The sequence below is a fragment of the Lutra lutra genome, chromosome 9, assembly GCF_902655055.1.
Source record: "Lutra lutra chromosome 9, mLutLut1.2, whole genome shotgun sequence".
NCBI lineage: Eukaryota > Metazoa > Chordata > Mammalia > Carnivora > Mustelidae > Lutra > Lutra lutra.
The window spans coordinates 101,556,755-101,575,941 of NC_062286.1; the positions used below are offsets into that span (position 1 = coordinate 101,556,755).

The window sequence follows — 19,187 nt, forward strand, 5'->3', positions numbered from 1 at the left end:
TTTTCCTAATGTTTCAATTTTGAAGAGTGTGGCTATTTTTAAAACATAGGTGCCAGTTCTTTGACAGTCTTCCCATCAAAAGATGGAATACATGATCTCAACTCTTGAATCTGAGGAATGTGACTGGTTTGATCAAAAGGGTATGGTGAAAATTATGTGACTTTTGAGGTTGGGTCATAAAAGGCCATGCAATTTCTGCCTTGTTCACCAGAACACTTTCTCCTAAAGTCCTGATCTGCCATTTAAGAAGTTCAACTACTCCCAGGCTGCCATGCTATGAGGAAGCCCAAGCAACTTTGGGAGACTTGTGGAGTGCTTTGTTTGACAAACTTGGTTGGGCCAAGTCTTGAAGTCATCCCATTTTGGGTGCTAAATATATAAATGGGGGGCACCTGGGTGACTCAGTGGGTTAAAGTCTCTGACTTTGGCTGAGGTCATGATCCCAGGATCCTGGGGTTGAGCCCCACATTGGGCTCTCTGTTCAGTGGTGAGCCTGCTTCCCCTCCTCTCTCACTGCCTTCCTCTCTGCCTACTTGTGATCTCTGTCAAATAAATAAATAAATAATATTTAAATATATAAATGAGGAATCTTTGGATGATCCCGGACTCCAGCCATGCTAATTATCCTTCAGCTACTAAGCCTTCCCACCTGAATTCCCATGTGCCCTGCCTGAATTTCTGGTCCCAATTCCATGAACATAATAAAATCACTGTTGTTTTATACTACTAAGTTTTAGGTTGGTTTGTTACTCAGCAACAGATAACAAGAAACAAATAGCTGGCTAAAAAAGAGTTTTGTTTCCCAGCTTTTAGGACTTTGCAAACTTGAAATTCTACACTAATGGTTCTGCCTGTTAATTGGTGATACCAGCCTGAAAGAGCTCCATAAGGCTCCTTCAAATGACCTTCTTGGCACAGTGGAGAGGGAGCCTTGGGGCCAGAGCAGCAGATACCGGATGAATTTCAAAGGCACAGCAAACTTGTCTAGGAGTCTGGTGTGTGAATGAAAATCTTTTAGAACACTGCAGCTTTTATGATTTAGTTCCTGTTCATTAAAAATCACATTCTCCAGGGCAAATTAAACTAAATATTTCATGTGCATTTTCCAGGCTCAGTGGTTCTTGAATGTTCTTTTCTGCTTAACCCCACTGATACATTCAGGGTATGTCAGAATTTGACTTTAAAAGTGAGGGTGGATAGAGGATGGAAATGGGAAGAAAATATAAGCGTGCTCACCTTTTGCTTTCCAAAGACTTGTGCCTCTGATCACTGTCAGGTGGTATAAACTTGGGAGTTTTATTTCCTGTTGTGGGGGACATGATGAATCAGAGAATTTTAACACTAGAAAGTACTTCGATGTTATCAAGCACCAATGAGCATTGGAGGGACATTATTCTGGCTTTGTTTTACTGATTTTCAGAAATTAGTGGGGGCAAAAGGAAAACTCTTCCTTAGAGTGGAATTCAAATTAATAATATAGAAGTAATGGTAGAAATTGGATACCACCCTTTAGGAAACGCCATGGAAATAATTGTGACTGGCAAGCATCAGCAATGATACTAAACTTAGTGGGTGAAATAAGATGATAAATAAAGAAAAATAATACCTTTATAATAGAGAAACCTGAGAGATACTGTTTTAAAGAACTGGTCAAGTCAGCCTCACTGGAGAAGAAATGTACCAAAATCCTGTGCTTCATGATATGATGCAGCAAGAAGAAGATAACATCACCTTTGTGATTGCATATCCTTGATTGGATTCCAGATCAGTAGAAAAGATATTAACAGGAAAATTTTGAACCAAGTCTATAGATTGATTAGTAATATTATATCAGTTATTTTCCTGGCTTTGATATTTGTGCTATGGTTATGTAACCATAACTTGGGAAAGGCTGGAATCAGGCAGTATCTTTCTTTTTGTGACTGGCTTATTTCACTCAGCACAGTATCTTCAAGGTTCACCCATGTGTGGCATGTGTCAGAATTCACTCCTTCTTCAAGGCTAAATATACCTTGAATGTATATTGTGTGTTGATGAATACCTGGGTTGCTTCCACCTTTTGGCCATTGTGAAGCATGTCATTATGAATCTCGGTGTGCATGTGCCATTTTTGAAAAAAAAGAAAAAAAAGAAAAAAAAAAAGAAAAAAAAGTCTGAAGTTATCTCCAAACTGAAGTTCAAAAGATGTAAAAATATTTTAAAAAATTAAATTTGAATGTCCTTAAGAGGACATTCAAGCCAGAGGCCCCATCACATCCTATTGTCACATACAGAGGTCAATGGTTATGTTCCCTGGAGGCAATTGGTTTGCACCTTGTCTCTGACTAACCACTTCATTTTATAAAATGAGAAAAGGTTCTGGCTCAGGAAGGGGCAGGGCTCTCCCCGTTGAGAAGGAACTCCTGGTAGAAATCCCAGGTCTCCCGACTAGAAATCAGCACACTTCCCAACATGCTGTTTCCACTGCAGTGTTGGTCTATGCCCCAGATACCTTTGCAACTATGGCTATGAATCTGAGAGTTTGCAGGCTGGAATTCCTAATGAAGAAAAGTGTGACTGAAGGACAGCCAAGTTGGTGAGTGACCTCCTCTCTGCTATGTTTTTGGGACCCAAGACCTGGGATTCTCTGATTAGGAGCAACGTCTTGGCTAGAACAGAGATGGAGCTAACTGGTCTCATGGAGCTGAAATTGGAAAGTGGCAATAAATAGGCAACCTGACTGGTCACAGACCTAACAGAAAATTAGTTTGCAGGCATTTGTTATTTTTTGGTGTCGTTTTGCCTCTTTGGGTTGTAGACCCCAAATCTGCTGTCCTCTGAGCATCTGAAAAGGGCTGTCTGAGGAGATCAGTGTGCAAGCAGGAGGCCACCACAAGCAGAGAAAGACAGATGCTGTGTAACTATACAGTAGTATAAGGTTACTGCCTACACAGACCTCGATGATATAATGCTCATGCGTTTTCTAGTTTTTCAAGTAGAATGCTAATCTTATAAATAGAAAAGGAATATTAGAAATAGTCTTAGGTCCTCAAACACTCACCTGAGTGTTCCAGTAAGAAACCTCTCATATACATCAGCACTTAGTATATTTTCAAATGTTTTCTTCACTTAGACACAAACACACACACACACCCTTCTTTTATGCCATCACCTTTTTTTCTTAAGACAAAATATGCTTGGCTCCAGAAGGAAGGAGAAAAACAAGCGAAAGAAGAATTTACAGCAAATTGTCAGCTTGAAGGTTCAGGCTGGGTGACAGTATAATAATGTTGCTAGCTCAGATTTGCAGAGTTTTTAGAAATTCTCATTATGCTGCAAAATTTTATGGGTCCCAGCAACACTTCCTATTGCCTTTCTTCCTTCCCTCTTGTTTCCTTTCCCTCCTGATAGCCATGGCTCCAAGCTAAAGCTTTTCCCTGAGCCCACACATTCCCATTCCTCAATAGGAGGGAATGTCAGGGAGCTGGCAGCCAATTTTGAAAGAAACAAAATGCGTATGAAATCCTCCCAGATCCCACTGCCCACTTTCATTTGGACCAGAGTTTGATCCATTTACAGAATCCATGGATGCTCCAGAAGGGCTGTAAGCATGGCCTCGACCCCAGATTTTGTGCTTCTATGCATTTGCTTGTCCCCAACAGACCCCACAGCTTTTTAGAGATTCTTAAATGGGTCAGACCCTCCAGACAGTTAAAACTCTCTGGTTTGGGGGAAGGAGCAATACGGCAGAGGAGTAGGAGGCCTGATATCATCAGGTCCCAGAAGTTCAGCTAGATATTTATCTAACTATTCTGAACACCTACAAACTCAACAGGAGATCAAAGAGAAGAAGAGCAGCAATTCTAGGAACAGAAAAGCGACCACTTTTGGGAAGGTAGAACATGCAGAGAAGTGAATCCAAAGTGACAAGAAGATAGACTGCAGGGGGAAGGGCCAGCTCCCAGCAAGTGGTGGAGCAGCAGAGCACAAAATTAGAACTTTTAGAAGTCTGCTCCACTGAGGAACATCACTCCAGAGCTAAGCAGGGGTGGAGCCCTCACAGGGACAGTGTGGTTTCAGGTCCCAGGGTCACAGAATGACCAGGGGTGTCTGAGAGTGGCAGAGCTCCCAGGTATCGGAATAGGGAAGCTGGCTGCAGAGACGGAGCTGAGCAGTGGGATCTTAGCTTGGGATTATCTTAAACTGTGATCTAAGGCACAGTTGTACCACTACACTTTGAGCAGAGACCCCACAAGTGGCAGATCCGGAGAGACCCCCTCCTTCCTTCTCCAGGAAGAGCAGCATGGGAGTGTGTGGCAGGAAACTGCTGGGATTGGAGACTCCAAATGGGGCCATGTGCCAGAGAGAGACAGTGTGCTCAGTCACAGGCTAGGTGAGCTTGGAGTGTGGCCAGAGACCAGGGAGATGGGAGGGATTGACTGCTTTTCTCTGGAGGCACAATGAGGAGTGGGGCTCTGAGCTCTCAGCTACTATGGGCCAGACTGGGAGGCTGCCACCTTCATTCCCGTCCTCCAAGGCTGTACAGAAAGTGTTCAGGGAACAAAAGCTCCCAAAAGCAAATGTGAGCCGATTTCTTAGCCTGCCCCCTGGCAAGGGTAATGCATTTCTGCCTTGGGGAAACACATTTGAAAATCACTGCAACAGGCCCTTCCCCCAGAAGATCAGCAAGAACATCCACCCAAGACCAAGTTTACTGATCAATGAGAACTGTTGAACTCCAGAGCTAGGGGAATACAGCACATAGAATCATGGCTTTTTTCCCATGGTTCTTAGTCTTTCAAAGTTAAAATTTTTTAATTTTTATTTTTTTCTTATTCTATTTTTAAAATTTTTCCTCTTTCCTATTTTATCTATTTTATCTTATCAATACCTTTAAAAAAATCTTTTTAAATTTTCTTTATTATAGTCATATTCTATCCCTTCATTGTTTAACCTTATTTTTTGTGTACATACAGCTTTTTCTTTCTTTAAAATTCTGGGATACAGTTACCTCTAACAGATCAAAATATACCCTAAATCTAGTGCATAGTTTTGTTCTAGTCTCCAGCCTGATCACATTCTTTACTCTTTTTTTTTCCCTTTTTTCAACAAAACTTCTTATCTTATCAATTCCTTTTTTAGAATCTTTTAAAATTTTCATCTTTACATTCATATTCCATCCCTTCATCATGTTTACCCTTATTTTGTGTGTGTGTGTGTGTGTGTGTGTGTGTATGTTTTTCTTTCTTTAAAATTTTGGGAGGCAGTTTCTTCTAACAGACCAAAATACACCCAAAATCAAGTGTGAGGCTCTGTTCTATTCACTAGTCATATATATATATGACTAGTGAAAAAAAATATATATATATATATTTTTTCCCCCCTCTTTTCTTCTCCCCCTGGTTTTGTGTCTCTTCTGATTTGGTTAGTGTATATTTTCTGAGGCCATTGCTACCCTTTTAGTATTTTGTTCTCCCATTCATCTATTCTTAACTAGATAAAATGATAGGACAGAAAATCTCACCTCAGAAAAAAGAACAAGAGGCAGTACTGATGGCTAGGGACCTAATCAATACAGACATTACTAAGATGTTAGAACTAGAGTTCAGAATGATGATTATCAAGGTGCTAACTGGGCTTGAAAAGAGTATGGAAGATACTAGAGAATCCCTTTCTGGAGAAATAAAATCCTTTTCTGGAGAAATAAAAGAACTAAAAATCTAACCAAGTTGAAATTAAAAAAAGCTATTAATGAAGTGCAATCAAAAGTGGAGGTTCTTACTGCCAGGATAAATGAGGCAGAAGAGAGAAATAGTGATATAGACCAATTGATGGAAAATAAAGAAGCTGAAAAAAAGGGAGATAAACAACTACTGGGCTACAAGGGAATAATTCAAGAGATAAATGATACCATTTAAGATGAGACAATATTAGATGAAACAATTTTAGAATAATTGGGATCCCAGAAGAAGAAGAAAGGGGTGGGAGAGGTATATTGGATCAAATTATAGCAGAGAATTTCCCTAATTTGGCGAAGGGAACAAGCTTCAAAATCCAGAAGGCACAAAGAACACCCCTTAAAATCAATAAAAATAGGTTCACATCCCAACATCTAATAGTAAAACTTACAAGTCTCATTGACAAAGAGAAAATCCTCAAGGCAGCTCGGGACAAGAGGTCTCTAACACATAATGGAGGAAATATTAGATTGGCAGCAGACTTATCCACAGAGACCTGGCAGGCCAAAAAAGACTGGCATAATATATTCAAAACACTAAACAAGATAAAGATGCAGCCAAGATTACTATATCCTGCTAGTAGGCTGTCATTGAAAATAGAAGGAGAGATTAAAAAGCTTCCAGGGCAAACAAAAATGAAAAGAATTTGCAAACACCAAACCAGCCCTACAAGAAATATTGAAAAGGGTTCTCTAGGCAAAAAGAGAGCCTAAAAGTAACAGATCAGAAAGGAACAGAGACAATATATAGTAACACATTAACAGTCACCTTACAGGCAATAAATGGCACTAAATTCATATCTTTCAATAGTTACCCTTAATGTAAATGGGCTAAATGCACTAATCAAAAGACACAGAATATCAGAAGGATAAAAAATCAAGACCCATTGATATGCTCTCTGCAAGAAACTCATTTTAGACCCAAAGACACCTCCAAATTTAAAGTGAGGGGGTGGAAAACAATTTACCATGCTAATGGACATCAAAAGAAAGCTGGGGTGGCCATCCTTATATCAGATAAATTAGATTTTAAGCCAAAGACTATAATAAGAAATGAGGAAGGATACTAAACAGTACTTAAAGGGTCTGTCCAACAAGAAGATCTAACAATTTTAAATATCTATGCTCCTACCATGGGAGCAGCCAATTATATAAACCAATTAATAACAAAATCAAAGAAACACATCAACAATAATACAATAATAGGAGGGGACTTTAACACTGCCCTCACTGGAATGGACAGATATTCTAAGCAAAAGATCAACAAGGAAATAAAGGCTTTAAATGACACACTGGATGAGATGGACATCAACAATATATTCAGAACATTCCATCCCAAAGCAACAGAATACACGTTCTTCTCTCACATGGAATATTCTCTAGAACAGATCATATCCTGGGTCACAAATCAGTTCTCAACCAGTATCAAAGAATTGTGATCATTCCCTTCATATTTTCAGACCACAATGCTTTGAAAATGGAGCTCAACCACAAAAGGAAAGTTGGAAAGAACTCAAATGCATGGAGGCTAAAGAGCATCCTACTAAAGAATGAATGGATTAACTGGTAAATTAAAGAAGAATTTTTAAAAAATCATGGAAACAAATGAAAATGAAAAACACAACTCTTCAAAATCTTTGGGACACAGCAAAGCCAGTCCTGAGAGGAAATTATATAGTGATACAAGCCTTTCTCAAGAAACAAGAAAGGTCTCAAGTACACAACCTAACCCTACACCTAAAGCAGGTGGAGAAAGAACAGCAAAGAAATCCTAAAACCAACAGGAGAAGAGAAATAATAACGATTAGAGCAGAAATCAATGAAATAGAAACCCAAAGAACAGTAGAACAAATGAATGAAACTAGGAAATAGTTCTTTGAAAGAATTAATAAGATTGGTAAACTCCTGGCCAGACTTATCAAAAAGAAAAGAGCAAGGACCCAAATTAATAAAATCATGAGTGAAAGAAGAGAGATCACAATCAACACCAAAGAAATACAAACAATTACAAGAATGTATTATGAGCAACTATACACCAGCAAATTTGACAATCTGGGAGAAATGGATGCATTCCTAGAGACATATAAACTACCAAAACAGAACCGGGAAGAAATAGAAAACCTGAACAGACCCATAACCAGTAAGGAGATTGAAGCAGTTATCAAAAATCTCCCAGCAAACAAGAGCCCAGGGCCAGATGGCTTTCCAGGGGAATTCTACCAAACATTTAAAGAAGAATTAATACCTATTCTCCTGAAACTGTTCAAAAAAAATAGAAATGGAAAGAAAACTTCCAAACTCCTCTTATGAGGCCAGCATTTCCTTGATCCCAAAACCAGACAAAGACCCCATCAAAAAGGAGAATTACAGACCAATATCCTTGATGAATATGGATGCAAAAATTCTCACCAAAATACTAGCCAATAAGATCCAACAGTACATTAAAAGGATTATTCACCATGACCAAGTGGGATTTATTCCTGGGCTTCAAGTTTGGTTCAACATCTGCAAATCAATCAATATGATACACTACATTAATAAAAGAAAGAACAAGAACTTTATGATACTCTCAATAGATGCTGAAAAAGTATTTGACAAAGTACAGAATTCTTTCTTGATCAAAACTCTTCACAATGTAGGGATAGAGGGTACATACCTCAATATCATCAAAGCCATCTATGAAAAATCCACAGTGAATATCATTCTCAATGGGGAGAAACTGAGAGCTTTTCCCCTAAGGTCAGGAACACAGGAGGGCTGTCCACTATCACCACTGCTATACAATATAGTACTAGAAGTCCTAGTCTCAGCAATCAGACAACAAAAAGAAATAAATGGCATCTGAGTCAGCAATGATGAAGTCAAAATCCCACTCTTTGCAGATGATATGACACTTTATATGGAAAACCCAAAAGATTCCACCCCCAAACTGCGAGAACTCATACAGGAATTCAGTAAAATGTCAGGATATAAAATCAATGCACAGAAATCAGTTGCATTTCTATATACCAACAGCAAGACAGAAGAAAAAGAAATTAAGGAGTCAATCCCATTTACAGTTGCACCCAAAACCATAAGATACCTAGGAATAAACCTAACCAAAGAGGCAAAGAATATGTACTCAGAAAACTATAAAGTGATTATGAAAGAAATTGAGGAAGACACAAAGAAATGGAAAAATGTTCCATGCTCATGGATTGGAAGAACAAATATGTCTATGCTACCTAAAGCAATCTACATATTTAATTCAATCCCTATCAAAATACCATCAATTTTTTTCAAAGAAATGGAGCAAATAATCCTAAAATGTATATGGAACCAGCAAAGACCCCAAAAAAGCTAGAGGAATGTTGAAAAAGAAAACCAAAGTTGGTGTCATCAAGATTACAGACTTCAAGTTCTATTACAAAGCTGTGATCATCAAGACAGTATGGACTGGCACAAAAACAGACACATAGATCAATGGAACAGAATAGAGACCCCAGAACTAGTCCCTCAACTCTATGGTCAACTAATCTTCCACAAAGCAGGAAACAATGTCCAATGGGAAAAAGACAGGCTCTTCAACAAATGGTGTTAGGAAAACTGGACAGCCACATGCAGAAGAATGAAACTGGACCACTTCCTTACACAATACACAAAAATAGACTCAACATGGATGAAAGACCTCAATGTGAGACAGAAATCCATCAAAATCCTTGAGAACACAGGCAGCAACCTCTTCAATCTCAGCCACAGCAACTTCTTCCTAGAAACATTGCCAAAGGCAAGGGAAGCAAGGGTAAAAATGAACTATTGGTATTTCATCAAGATCAAAAGCTTTTCCACAGCCAAGGAAACAGTCCGTAAAACCAAAAGACAACTGACAGAATGGAAGAAGATATTTGCAAATGACATATTAGATAAGGGCCAGTATCCAAAATCTATAAGGAACTCATCAAACTCAACAACCGAAGAACAAATAATCCAATCAAGAAATGGGCAGAAGACATGAACAGACATTTCAGCAAAATAAACATCCAAATGGCCAACAGACATATGAAAAAGTGCTTAACATCACTCGGCATCAGGGAAATACAAATCAAAACCACAGTGAGACACCACCTCACACCAGTCTGAATGGCTAAAATTAGCCAGTCAGGAAACGACAGACATTGGCAAAGATGCAGAGAAAGGGGAATCCTCCTACACTGTTGGTGGAAATCCAAGCTGGTGCAGCCACTCTGGAAAACAGTATGGAGGTTTCCCAAGTTGAAAATAGAGCTACTCTACAACCCAGCAATTGCACTACTGGGTATTTACCCTAAAGATACAAATGTTGAGATCCGAAGGGGCAAGTGCACCTGAATGTTTATAGCAGCATGTCCACAATAGCCAAACTATGGAAAGAACCTATATGTCCATCAACAGATGAATGAATAAGTTAGAAGTGGTATATATATATCTACATAGATATATATATTAGAAATGGTATCAGTTTCATTTTGGGCCCTGCATATAGACAGATCTAGATTCTGCATTACACTGACATTTCCTAAGACCATTCTTGATTTCCTGGGATCACATGCAATCTCTGCGGTCGGCAATAAGGATGGGGAGAAAGGGAATGGTCTCATGAAAGTGCAGCTATCTCTGGGAGGGCCAACTCCCTAAACCATAGCTAGCCAAATACTTCAATTCAGATTTGCTGATGGAATGGAAGTTTCTGGGGACAGAAAGGAAGAGAAGAGGAGTTAAAAGGCAGAAAAGGAGATGACAAAGTCCTGTATTGCAATCATGCCCCTCAGCCTGAGCAATCTCTTATACATAGGTTGTAAACCCTCACCCCTACTGACTTCCATCTTTCTCGCAACCAAAGCTCCTCCTCTTAGGAAGACTTAGGTTCACACTTCTAAGCTATTTCAGTCCCCTCACTTCTTCCTGTTTTACTGTGGAAAGAAAGGGACAAAAGTGGGTCTAGAGAACAACAGGTAAAGACAACCTCTATTTCTGCAAAAGACTCTTCCTTAATCTTTTTTTTTTGATAGAATAAAAACATTTAATTATTATAAAATATATGCCACTAGCAATACATTTGCATAAATACACAAAGTTATTATTTTTTAAATTTACATATAATGTATTATTAGCCCCAGGGGTACAAGTCTTTGAATTGCCAGGTTGACTCTTCCTTAGTCTTATGGCTCCCTAGGACCACTGTTAGATACCTCTGCTGCCACAGAGAACCTCAAAGAACATGATCAGTGTCTGAGCATTGGAAAGGCAGGCAAACCTGTGGAGGAAGGCTGCCACTCTGATGACTGAAGAGCCCCATGGGTCCTCATTAAAGTTCTCTAGCATTGGAAGAAACGTAGTCAGTCACTCAGGGTTCAGTCATGTAGCACCATGAGATGTATATTGACAAGAACCACAAATCTTGGTAGTTTCAAACAGCAACCATATATTCAGTTACATTTCCTGGGTCAGCAGCTTAGACTTATTGAGTTCAGGTCTTGGGCGACTTCATGCATGTATAGTCAGTTGTAGTTTATGGAGTTGGCTTGGCTTCTGAGTGCTGATTGGCTATTAGTGGGGCATCTCAGTTCTCCTCCACCTCGTCTCTCATCCTCCAACAGCTTTGCCCAGACTTGTTCTCATGGATGAGGCAGGGAATTTATTCCAAAAATAAATACAACAGTGAAAAAAAAAAAAAAACTAAATGGGAACGTGTAAGCTCTTGAGTCCCAGGCTTAGAACTGGCACACCAGCACTTTTACCATATTCTTTTGGCCAAAGCAAGTCAGAGACTAGCTCACAGTCAGAATAGAGAGGATTTAAAAATTCCTGGGCAAATCTAGGAAGGCCAAAAATTGGGTCATCAATAAAATCAATGTACCATAATCAGAGCATGCCAGGAGGCCCACCCTGAAGATGTTGCATGGACCAGCTGATGATTTGGGACATTCAATAGGCATCTTCCCCCAGAAGGTACGGCACGAATGCCAACATTTCTGGATCTGCTAGATAGGATAATTGACACACACAGGAAGTCATTCTCAAACCACAAACCAAGATGTTGCCATACTAGCAGAAAACAGTTCAAAGTAAAGATCCATTTGTAAATTCATCTTGCCACCTATGTCAGTTTCTTCAAAAAAATTACCTCATTTTCTGATTGAAGCAGTCCTGTAAGGTGGGTGTTATTATTTCTGTTTCAAATGTGAATAGACAGAAGTGCAGTGAAGTTCATTTGAACCCAGGTCTGGCTGCTTTTGAAGCCCAGGCTCTTTCTCCTATTATTTACTCTCACTCAAATTTCTTTCCTACATAGGATTTGTCGTCTTTCTTTGGGCCAATCAGGGGAGGGACCCTGCATGTTACTGATACTTGCCCAGAGACCATTACTGGTTCCCTGGGTTGTGTGCAAGGTAAGCTGATCTCAACAAGAATTTTGAAGTTTACAAATAGACATGTTGGAATGTCAATTTTAGGGCAAAGGAAGGGAAAGGAATATTTTCTAGCATGATTTTATTTCTTAATTAAAACAACAAAAAGTCATTTGTTTAACCTGATACAGAGATGAAATATCTATTCCCATCATGAGATAGAAAGCCTTTTTAAAAACACAGACTACTATATCAACTATGAAGTCACAGCTGCCATCCAGAGCAAGTGTAGGGATAGTCTGATTGACAGCCCAAGATGATGAGGCTGAATTTCACACCTGTTAGCATAATGAAGAATAAAAATTGCATGTGTGGGATGGTGACACAATTTGTTAACTAAAAAGATTTACTGGGAGAAGAAAAATGGATCCAGAAATGAAAAGGGGATCCAGCTTCTGTCCTCAGAATTTATAGGAATGTTGAGAAGAGGTTTTTTTTTTTAGGATTTTACTTATTTATTTGAAAAAGAGAGAGAGAACATGAGTTGGGGAGGAGAAGAGAGAGAGGGAAAAAGCAGACTCTCTGCAGAGCACAGAGCCCAAAGTGAGCCATGAAGGACCCTGAGATCATGACCTGAGCAAAAGTCAGAGGCTTAACTGACTGAGCCAACCAGGCTCCCTTGTCTCATGTTTTCTTTCTTTCTTTTTTTTTTTTTTAAGATTTTTACTTATTTATTTGCCACAGAGAGAGATCACAAGTAGGCAGAGGCAGACAGAGAGAGAGGAGGAAGCAGGCTCGCTGCTGAGCAGAGAGCCCTATGTGGGGCTCCATCTCAGGACCCTGGGACCATGACCTGAGCCGAAGGCAGAGGCTTTAACCCACTGAGTCACCCAGGCGCCCCTCAGATTTTTTTTTAAATTGAGTTACTTTGAAATAAAGCAATACCATTTACATTAACACCCCACAAAATGAAGTACTTAGATATAAATCTAACAAAACATGTGCAGGATATGTTTGAGGAAAATTATAAAACTCTGATCAGTGACATCAAAGAAGTAAATAAATGGAGAAATATTTCATGTTCATGGATAGCAAGACTTGATTCTTTTTTTTTTTTTAAAGATTTTATTTATTTATTTGATAGACAGAGATCACAAGTAGGCAGAGAGGCAGGCAGAGAGAGAGAGAGGGAGAAGCAGGCTTCCTGCTGAGCAGAGAGCCCGATGCGGGGCTCGATCCCAGGACCCTGGGATCATGACCTGAGCCGAAGGCAGAGGCTTCAACCCACTGAGCCACCCAGGCGCCCCGACTTGATTCTTTTTTTTAAGATTTTATTTATTTATTTGACAGAGAGACACAGAAAGAAGGTTACACAAGCAGGGGGAGTGGGAGAGGGAGAAGCAGGCTTCCTGGCGATCTGAGAGCCTACTGTGGGGCTCAATCCCAGGGCCCTGGGATCACTGAGCCACCCAGGTGCCAAGACTTAATATTGTTAAGATGTAAGTTCTTCCCGACTTGATCTATAGATTCAGTTCATTCCCAATCGAAATCCTAGCAAGTTGTTTTGTGGATATCGATAAATGGATTCCAAAGGTTATAAGTAGAGGCAAGAGACCTAAATTGGCAACACAATATTGAAGAGAAGAATCAAGCTGTAGGACTAACACTACCTGATTTCAAGATTTACTATAAAGCTACATTAATTGAGGCAGTATGGAATTTGTGAAAGAACAGATTAACTGATCAACAAATTAAGTGATCTTTCACAAATTGTGAAAGAACAAATTAAAGAACAGATTGACTGATAACCAGAAATAGGCCTGCCTAGGTATAGTCAACTGATTTTTGACAGAAGAGCCAAAGTAATACAATGGAATAAAGATAGTTTCTTTAACAACTGATGTTAGAATGACTGGACATTCACTTGCAAAAAAAATCTAGTCACAGACCTTACATCCTTCACAAAAATTAACTCAAAATGGATCATATACCTGAATGTAAAACATAAAATTATAAAACTCTTAGAAAATAAGATAGAAAATCTAGATGACCTTGGGTATATGAGGCCTTTTTAGATACCACACCAAAGACACAACCTATGAAAGAAATGGTAAGCTGGACTTCATTAAAATTAAAACCTTCTGCTCTGTGAAAGATAGTATTGAGAGAATTAGAAGATAAGCCACAGACTAGGAGAAAATATTTGCAAAAGACACAGAAAGGACCATTACGCAAAATAAACAAAGAACTCTTAAGACTCAACATTTCAGAATACAAACAACCTAGTTAAAAAATTGGCCAAAGATCTTAACAGACACCTCACCAATGAAGATATACATGTGGGAAATAAGCATATGAAGAGAAAGTCCACATTATATAAGAGATATCACTACATATTTATTAGAATGGCTGACATCTGGAACACTGACACCACCACATGCTGGTGAGATGATGGAGCAACAGGAACTCTCTTGCACTGCTGGTGGGAATCAAAAATTGTACAGCCGCTTTGGAAGGCAATTTGACAGTTTCCTACAAAACTAAACATATGCTTACCATACATTTGAGTAATGGTACTCTTTGGTATTCACCCAAAGGAGTCTGAAAACTCCTGTGTCCACAAAAACAGCACATGGATGTTTATAGAAGCTTTATTCATAATTGCTAATACTTGAAGCAACCAAAATGTGCTTCAGTAGGTGAATGGATGAACTGTGGTACATACAGATAACGAAATATTATCCAGTGCTAAAAAAAAAAAAAAAAAAGTGTTATCAAGCCATAAAAAGGCATGGAGGAAACTTAAATGCATATTATTAGTGAAAGAAATTGATCTGAAAATGCTGCATACTGTATGATTCCAATTCTCCAATATTCTTAAAAAAGCAAAACTGTACGGACAATAAAAAGATCAGTGTTTTCCAAGGGTAGAGGAGGGGAGAGATGAGCAGTAGAGAACAGATGATTTGAGGGGCAGTCAAAATAGTCTGTATGTTAGTATAATGATATACTATGATATATGTCATTATATATTTTTTTCCAAATCCATAGAATTTATAACAAAAAGAGTGAATCCTACCCAAATTTTTGGTGATTACAATATGTCAGTGTAGGCTCATCCTTGGTTTAAAAAAAAAATTACCATTCTGGTGAGTGATGTTGATAATAGAGGAGGATATGCATGTAGTGGTGGGCGGGGGGTCAAGGGGATATAAGAAATCTTTGTACCTCTTAATTTTGTTGTAAACTTAAAATTTCTTCAAAAAAGTCTTAAAAATATATATATAGCCTATTTCAGTGGATTCTGATGCTATAATTACTCAACCAGGGGGCAACATGTTGGGAATGGAGTATAAAGTATGTTTATTTTTTATTTTTATTATTACTTTTATTTTCATCATTTTTTTTAATCTTGGGAAGCATGGTTGGGCAGTGAAGAAAATATGGAGTTGGACATTTTGAATAAACATGATGACTCCAAAACTGTAAAAGAATATAATCATTGAAAGTACTCAGTAAGAAGCTATTCCATTCTTAACAGAAAGGCATATGGAGGCCCAGAAAGTGATATGCTATCTCATAAAAGTCAATCAATGAGAAACAGTGCAAGACGATTTCATACAGAAGGCAAACAAGCCACATTATTTAGATGAATAAAGTAAATATGATTTCACTAGAGGAGTGGAAGTCTTGACAGCTCCTTTGAACAGCTGCCACTCATGCAGCAGAGAAGCCTAATTGTTTATATGTGCCTTCAGCTCCTCTGTCAATGGGAGGAGGCCTGTGGAGTGAGGATGTCATTTCTTTGCATAACCAGATGCGACAGTGAGTATCATTCAGCCTCAGCTTATCAGGGCATGTTATAAGGTTAGCCTTGTCTGAGAAGGTCCTTTGTGTATAGAACCAGAGTTTTCCACATCCCAACTCATAAAATAGGTATTTATTAAAGCTGGATGGAGTCATCAGATCAGGTGATGTTTAATAAACTGGCCTGGGGAACTTATAACATGCTTTCATCTGCACATAAATCTAAATATGCCACCTTTCTGTCTGTAGAATCCATCCCTTCCAATGGGCTTATCTCTGTAGGACTCAATAAAAACCTGCTATTAAAATATGAATGCACGGATGGATTTTCCTCTAGAATTAACTGTTTCCAAGGGAAGAATTAGCTATTTGAGGGGAGGCTGGAAGGGAGAATGGAGACCTTGACCTCAAGGCTTAGCACTCACGACACCATGTACATTCCCAAGCCACTCCTGAGCATTTGTCTCCATGGACAACATTCAACCCTTCTGTAATTCTAGAAGGCACTCCTTCCTGCCACCAGGAGTGCAGCAGTTCAACAGCTTACGTGGTACATGGTTGTTTGCTGTATTGAGCAAATAATCCACAGTGGGATTCAAACTATGATTTCCTCCCAAGAACTAAACACCTAATTTATATCAAGTTTAAAATGACAATCGGGTAGTGAGACAGGTAGAGGGTACCTGATTCTCAGCCTCACCCAGAGTTTCTTTCTAGCCTCAGGCAAAATTTCCATTTCAGAAATGAAAAATGTAAGAACATACATTATTCCTTTGGCATATCAAAGAATAAACTGCCTGTCAGATCTACTGGGATGTCAGTGATACACTACTGTCCTGGCTTTTCTTTTTAGCTCCCAAGTCAGAAGGTCTGCTTTAGATTCACGTATTTATATGTCAAGGGAAGAAGTAGGACATAGTTAATCATTTTGTTCTTAACTGGAATACATTTCGTGGATAGAACTGGTTGCCTCTATCAGCCATATATTGTGGCTTCAAAGACAATAAAGCCTTTAGTATCCTTGATGTCGTCAGCCAGTGGCAATGGAATCTAAGACATGTAACCTAACTCCCTAGCAGCGTCATCTGTTGAAAGGGTCGGTGCTACCTGCTTCCAGGACATGAATGATTCCATAAGACAGAAGAACCTGGAAATCTGGGCTCCTCCGACTCACTGTTAGCTCAACTTGTCTTCCTAGGCCTTCCTGTATATGGCCATTCTGTTATACCTTCCAAGTATCCTTCAACGCCCCCTTCCACCTATCGACAAAATCCAAGCTCCCCTGTATGGTGCCGGTGACCCCTCATAAACTGACCCCAGTCCACTTCTTTAGCTCCTTTCTCAGTCTCTTTCAGCATCTAGCCAGACAAAACTACTTGAAATCCTTCCACCGTCCTGGTATATTGTGTTGCATATGTTATGGCATCCTCTATAAACCCTCTTTCCTTTTGCTCTGTTGAAATCATGAGTCTCAATGCAAATTCACCTCAACTTGACATTGCATGACCCAGGAAGACTTCCTCTCTGTTGACAGTCATTGTCTCATGGGTATTATATCATAAATCTATTACTAAACATATTGCCATTTGTTTACAAAGAGCACTCTATTCCTCTGACTTCTGGAAGCATGTTTGGTCCACCTAGGGAAGGCAGAATTTCTGGGAATTTGATACCCCTCAGGTGCAATCCTCAACCAAGAAAGTATAGGAATTGGTGGTAAAATTTCCCAATTTCCTTACTCTTTGATGGGATAACTCAGAGATGTCATCACTCATAGAAGGTCCAGTAGCAGAATGTTGCATTAATGGTCTGCATTTTGTTTCTGCATCAATTCCATTGGGTAGTTCCCTCCCACGCTGACTCTGATCTTGGCTATGTGCACTTGCTTTGGTTAATGAGACTTAGTAAATGTGACACAAAGACTTTAAAAGAGTACACTGGGGCTTGATCTCTCCTCTATATTTTGCAACCTTTATTAGACCAATGGGATTGAATCCCGGTTGCCTATTTGTTCCCAAATCCATGTCTCAGTGTCTGACATCTTACTTGCTTATTCAATGTACTAAGTAGATGTTTGTTGAATGAACTGAGTATTCTTCTGCTTCTATACTTTTTTTCTGTATGACTGTGGCTCCTATTACTTTCTTTGTCCATTGTTTTCAAATTCCCAATTTTTCCTTGGTCTCTTCTTCCTTTACAGTTAATGGCCAGAATGGTTGGTTTTGACTTCAGCTGTTGGGTCCAAATTTAGGTTTATGCCAAGCCACACTGAAGACACAACTCTGCAGATTCCCTTTGGCACTGATTCTGCCCTCCCTCAACCCACAAAATGGTGCTGCTTCTGGACATCAAGACATCAACAATGGCTTGTTTCCTACCCTTCTCTCCACATCTTAGGCTCTGCAAGGTTTCTCTTGGTCTGACAACCCCTAGAGATATAATCATCAGGAACTGACTAGAATTGGCACTTGGATGCCAATTGCCTTGTGTTTGAACTTCCATCACCTTTGAAGAGAACTGAGAGCCTCCTGATAAAATTGATTTTTCTCCCTTCACAAAAGTAGAGAACAAGCTAAGGGCAAGGAAGGAGAGAATTTGTGTATCACCTTTTTCTCTGTCACTGGTTTCTTAATTTCCCATCAAGTCACAAAATTTTAGTCTATTAATGGTAATTAATTAATTGAAGACATTTAACACAAGCACAAATTAGGATATTCATGTAACCTTTCTTAAAGTGCCTGGTCTTCTTGATTGCAGCATTACGTAACACATCAGCCTGTCATTTAGCGAGCATCTGATGATAATAGAAGCTTTTAGTTTTTTTCCTCATCATTTATTTTCATATTTATTGAGTGCTTACTAAATGTACAGTGCTGTGTTAGTCACGAAGAGGGCAGACTGTCAAAGAAACATAATTCCTATTCTGTATTTCACCAAGTGTAAATTCAATAGGTTGTTATTGGTGTAGAATCAGTCCCTGAATCTATGAGCAGCTTTGTTTGGAAAACTGGAATTCACAAAACTTTTATAGGTTAAAGGGTGAAAAGCAGGCCAGGAGGACCTGCAATGAACTGGTGTCAGACCAAGTTGGTACATGTGGCTAATCACTCATAGGAATCTCACACAGTCAGGTTGTCCATCTCATCCAATGTGAAAGGCAGATGGAATGGTTCCAGTCTCTGAACCTCAGCCAATAAGCAACAAGGTTCAAACACTCATTGCCAGTAGTTAAGAACATAAACATCAGGATTAATATTCTTTTTCTAATGTATAAAATGAGAGGTTAAACTGATGTCTAA

General features: G+C 39.1%; 1 protein-coding gene across 2 annotated transcripts in view; it reads right to left on the reverse strand.

Annotated features, from left to right (window-relative positions):
- Positions 1-19,187, reverse strand: part of PCSK2 (proprotein convertase subtilisin/kexin type 2) — a 257,758-nt gene that overhangs the window by 225,373 nt on the left and 13,198 nt on the right. Inside the window, exon 1 of one of the 2 annotated variants that reach the window (XM_047745217.1) lies at positions 1,237-1,327. The exons of the other annotated variant lie outside the window; for it this stretch is intronic. The gene's annotated coding sequence lies outside the window, so the exon portion shown is untranslated. Of the gene's footprint in view, positions 1-1,236; positions 1,328-19,187 lie in introns of those variants that run through there. 2 annotated transcript variants of the gene reach the window in all.